Genomic DNA, 6,000 nt, shown 5'->3' on the forward strand with positions numbered 1-6,000 from the left:
CCTCACACACTTGCCATTAAAACATGATCTGCACAATCAGGAGGGGGTGACTTGACCCAGTCTTCCCTCTTCCATCTATTTACATCATATTTGCCACTCTGATTTCTCTTCTAGAGCATTTTTGATGCACATACCATGCACTACCTTCAGCTCAGCGCTGAGGACAAAGGCTACAGCCACAGACTGTGTGTGAGGGGAAAAAGTCCATTTCTGTGCCTCACCAAACAGATGAATGTTTATAGGTCTTCCAGGAAACTTTTAAAAAGAAGGAAAATAGGAGTAAAACCACAATGAAAATTATTTTCTTTACTTGGTGTTCTAGTGATGTTAATGATTGAGGGTGTACAAATCAGAATGGCCCCATGCTACAAAGCAGCCACCCTGTAATGGCAGGATCCCCTTGTATTAAAAATCAGGATAAGCAGCTGCCCCTCAAACTCACACTGCAAATAAAGCCATTCCTCACCTGTGGAGCAGCCACCCCACCCCAATGGCACAGCACAGCTATGTAGCTTCTACCTGGAAACAGTGACAGACACCATGGCACCCCTGATTTTTCTGCATTCACTCCCACACAGAATAAAGTCACAGAGAGCTGCAAAGGAGTGGCTAACCCCACAAAAGAAGAGGAGCTTTTTTGAACACCCACTGCAGCCTTCCCCATCTGTTTGAACTCACACTGTGCAAGTGGACCAAGCCATGAATTCTGGCCTGCTGAACACTGGCCCCACCTCTACTCTGCTGGGCTGCTGATGATGGTGGGACCTGAGCTATAGCCATGTCAAAGTGCCTGCTGAGAACTCGCTCTGCCCTGCATCTCCACTGCCAGGATATTTAAAGCTGCTTTTTTTTTAATTACAGACCTGCAGCTGAGGTGAGCCTGTGGGTCTGGAAAGGGCTGCTGAGGGCTCCCCCAGCTCTCCATAAGCAGAGGCAATGCTGGTGTAAGCTGGAGGTGCAGCCAGTCCAAAGCCGAAAAACCTGTCCCAAGGTGCAGCTTCCTCAGCTCTTCTCCACCCTGCTCTTTCCTCACACACAGCCACGAAGCAGCAGCTGGAGATGGCAGTTCCTTTCAACCAGCAGGACCTGCCCCGCTGGTGTTGGAAAGGGAGGGGTGGTGTTGGTCAGGCAGAGCAGAAGCGCAGCTGCCCGGTGCATGGCAAGGCAAGGACTGAAGGCCAGCATTAGAACAAGGCATAAAAGGTCAGTTCTCAGCCTGAATTTCTATGGATCCCAAAATTGGCAGTGAGAGAAGAGGAGGCATTCAGTATGCCATGAATAGCTGCCTTGTGGATTCATTTTGTGGGAGCCCTGCATGTGGAAGCCTGTGTCCAGCAGTGGAAAAATCTCACTTAACTGTCTTTGTCACGGCCAGCAGAGTCTGGCAAATGTCTAGAGGTTCTAGGTTCAGTTAAAAGACTGACTTTTGATAGGGTTCAAGGTCCTCACTGCTGGCAGTTCAAATTAGGTAATTTCCTGAGAGCTGCCAAGAGGCAGGAACTGAAGAGGTGGCTATTTTATAATCATAATTATACAGCGGCCATAAGCATAAACCACCCCCTAAACATAGAAACCCAACAAACCCCAGCTTGGGCTGTGCTTGCACTCCACAGCTGGAGCAGCATCTCTCACCCAGGGACAGCAGGCCCTGGTGCCCATGGGACATCCCTCATGGGACCCTCAGGTCCCTCTCAGGCACTTCAGGATGAAAAAGATGCTGGAGCAGTCAGAGGGAGCCTTTGCAACGTGTTAATCACTGCCTGCAGATGGAGGCCGGCTGGGCAGCAGAGGCTTGCAAATGCCTGCAAGAGAACAGGGCAGGGCTCAGCCTGAATTTCAGGCACATGCCCCATGGAAATGGTGCCTGACTCACATTTATCACTGTGATTTTAGGCCTCACTGCTTTCCCCTCCTCCAGGACAATTGCTTTGAACCCACCTTCTGCAAGGCTTGCTTGGGCTTGGAGATTTATCTGAAGAAAAATAGTGGAGAGGTACTGGCAGTTCCTAAAAAACTGTCTGCAAGCACTTGCTATTCTTTTCTTTTGGTGGGTGGAGAGGGAGAAGTGTAGTCATGACTTAGAGAGCTTGTCAAATAAATCCAGGCTTTTTCTAGCTGGAGCAATTCCTTTAGGAGCTCTTTTGGAAGTCACCCTGTAGGTAATGGCATCCTGCCCTTCTGCAAACATCTCTACACCCTCTCTGAGTAAGACTATAAAATGCTGAAACATAGGGATTTAAGTCTTTGAAGTGTACAAGAGGAAAGCATTTATTCCAACCCTCCCAATGTTTCAGGCCCACCCCTCTCTTTCCACTGTAGCCAGCTGCTTCCCACACCCTTTCCCCACTTCATGGGCCCACTGTAATTTTTCCCTGTACTCAATTATGATGCTCATGTGCCAGGGCTGCTGTAAAATGACAACATGCTGTACCACGGATGACTTAGCTCCATTGTAAAGGAGGAAGACATTTCCCAGCAATAAACTCTGTCTCCCTGGAAAACCAGTCTCTCCCTGCCTTGGTACACTTCTCACAGAGCTGACCACACAGCAAACTTGAGACTCCCTCCATTCCTGAGGCAGGCTAGCTCCAGTTTTTCAAAGTAAGTCTAAAAATCTTCTGGCAAAATTACCTTGTAGATAACAAAATACAGCCTTCCACAGGACTTCACTGCTACATCCTTCCCTTTAGTCAAACACTTATTTTCTTAAGCTTTTTCCAGCTGTTTCCCGGTACAAACTCCCATATTCTGCATGGTGCTCTGTTACAACAAATGAATAGCCACATCTTTTACTGGTTTGGTTTTATCTGTTCTTATTTTCCTCCCAGCAGCCAAGGGGCACAGCTGAGAGCAGCCCCAGAGCAATTCCCATCCCTGGAAGTGTCCAAGGCCAGGTTGGATAGGGCTCTGAGGAACTTGGGATGGCAGAAGCTGTCCCTGCCCATGGCAAGGGGTTGGAAGGAGATGTTTAAGGTCCCTTCCACTCCAAACCATTCTGTAATTTCATGATTTAACAGACTTACAGGCAGTGTTTTATGTTAGTCCTTTACAGGATTTACATTACCAGTTACCTCTTCTACCATCCAAATCCAAGAAAATATCTAGACCAGGATTGCTCATATCCCACAGCTCTTTGCTATCCACAAACACATCCCATAGATACTGTAATATATACAGTGTCACATCTGGCCATAAACCACAGCTATTTTAAGCACATTTACAACAAAGAATTAGCAGCACCTATATGTAAAGGAGAAATCTGCTTTTGTTTAGAAACAAAGCTGCTTAAGCCCTTTTTCTTTCTAGAGTGGTTCCTCACATTCCAGATAGACTTTAAGGTCTTGACATAGCTGCACCTTTGTTTACTGATAGGGAAGGATGACATGGAAAAGACAGTGTTTTACTTTTCTATGTTTTCCTCCATCCTATTTTTTCCTCCCAATGGACATGCCACCTCTAGAATAATTTTTCCCTGCTCCTTCTTTTTTCCCAGCATCAATACTTGCTTCTCTGCTGACCCTCTGAATCCAAGCAGATGTATTCCTCAGAAGGATCCTTCTCTCCCTCCCTCCACAAGCATTTCACTGGTGTCAGTCACTCCTGCCACAGCTCTGACACTGTCCTAAGCACTGTGTTTCCCATTCAATATTGTAATCCCCCATTCCTGTTTTCCAGAACAATCTATTTTTTGCCCCTTTTGTCTCTCTGTATTAACCTCACAAGTCACATTCTATTCCTGACTTAACTCAAAGACAGGAACTTGCTCCCTGCTTAGACAGTCAGTGCCACACACTTAGATTTTTAGGGCTACCATTCCTTAGATCCCAATTCTTCAGGAAATTTCATCACAATTGCTCACAGTAAGGTGAAACTTGACATCATCAATATTCATTACTGAAGCAGTACTCATTCCAGACTAGCCTGCAAGTCTGAGGCTGAGTTTTTGCCTCTATAATCCATGATTTGCTTAAAGGAAATCCAGGTTTTGCATCTGTAATCCATGTCCTTGCCTAAAGGAAAGTAATACATGAGTAATAAAGATCAGCTCTTCCCTCTCACATAAAGTAAGAATTACCCATCTGTTGATTCCTCAGACAACACCAACCCACATGCAGGAGATGCTCAAAAGGGTAAAAGATTGGGCCATAGCACTTATAAACCACATGTGCATTGAGGGTGGATATCAGAGAGGCAGAATGTGGCATAAACAGTGTGGGGAAGGCAGCAGCAATGCAAGCTAAAGACTAAATCCCCAGGAAACCCCTCCCCAGCTTCTGTGGAATCCAAGAACAGGGGCAGGTATTCACTTCTGGATCTTCAGCTGACCTGGATGCCAGATCAAGAGCTGCCTCTGCTGCTACTGCCCAAACCTCATGATCTGGGGTACTGAGCCTACAGCTGAGTTCTCTTCCCCCCAGTTACAACCTACTGGAATTTCTTGGACTCTGCCAAGAGCTGCTGGACTGGAAGGGCCTATCCAGGGAGAAGTGGTGTTTCCATCCCCTGGAGGTGTCCAAGGAACAACTGGACACAACACTCAGTGCTCTGGTATGGTTAACAAGGGGGTGATTGGTCAAAGGTTGGTCTCTATGATCTTGGAGGTCTTTTCCAATCTAAATGATTCTGTGAAAAAGAAGTAAAAAGTCAGCAGTAAACTTTCCTGATGGTTGACAGTGATTCACTCCAGGTCTTCCAGGTGCCAGGTTCATTTGCATCTCCAGAATTACCCAGCTGACAAAAATGCTACCTCTCAGTTCTGCAAGAACTCAGTGGGGACATGGCTGCTCTCAAATTCCCATGACAGATTTTCCCCTCCAGACTGTCACATATAGCCACAAAAGAAATTAAGATCAACTCCTTTCTGGAGTAATTTCAGTCTCTGCAAGACACACAAAAGCATGATTACCACTTGACTTTTTTGATTATTTTTTTTTTCAAGAAGGCCTGTGAACACAGAACAGTGCAACGTGTTACAGAGGAGAGCTGTATGGTTCCCTCAGACAAGTGACAGTGGGTAACACAAAAGTGACAATACATTCATGCATCAGCAGAGCCTGACACCCACCAATTCTGGTATTTCCCAAATAAATACCAACCTCCTTGCAGGAGAAAGAGGGGGAACAAGCAAGGACTACTCAGAGACATTTGTATTACCCAGAGGACAGAGACCAGAAGCTTCCAAGAACAGAGATGAGATTGTACAGTAAGCGAGCACCAGGTACAGTAACAGCACATCAACCTGCTGGTAAGTCCATAGGTAGCCCCCACCAGGAAATATTTTAGAGACAAAAAAAAACACTTGAAAGCCTTTTAAGAGTAGAAATGCTGGACAACTTGGTAGTTCTTTAGGCTAAGGGTTCCACACTGGTGTCTCTGTTCTCTCCCATAAACTGAAACAGGACAGCCTCAACTCTGCAACTGCAGAGCTGGACACTTAACTCACTTAACTGCTCATGCAACTTATGTTTATTCCACTTGGAAACCTGAGATTTGGCACACGTGTTGTAAGCCCTTGAGACTGCACCTCACTGGCTTTAGGGAAACAAAGCCTGAAGCCAGCCAGTGAAAAAATCCTGAGCATGGACTAGGCAATGTGTCCTGCCAAGGACCCAAGGCCATGCCAGGTGTCAGGGGACAACTGTGGCATGGAAGCCCAGCTGGCCCCCAAGGCAGAGCCCAGCCTGGCTGCATCCAGCTACCACTGCCTATGCATCACCTGTGTGACAGCCAGCCTTTGCCACCCTCCAGGGAAGTGACAGAAAAAGTGGTACCGCAGTGACATTTTAGGAATGTACTAAAGACATGCTTTCATTCACACACACCAAGGAAAGAGGAATGACCACACCTTCCCTGACATGCTCTGACAGCATCTCCCATTCCCTTCCAACATGGGGCACTGGCATAGGAGTGCTTTCCTGTGTTATCCCAAACACTTAACACATTATGCAACTTCAACTCCTTGCTATGCATCAAACAGTGGGATTAATCAACATAGCAACA

This window comes from Molothrus aeneus, chromosome 32, assembly GCF_037042795.1.
Source record: "Molothrus aeneus isolate 106 chromosome 32, BPBGC_Maene_1.0, whole genome shotgun sequence".
In the NCBI taxonomy this organism is placed as follows: Eukaryota; Metazoa; Chordata; class Aves; order Passeriformes; family Icteridae; genus Molothrus; species Molothrus aeneus.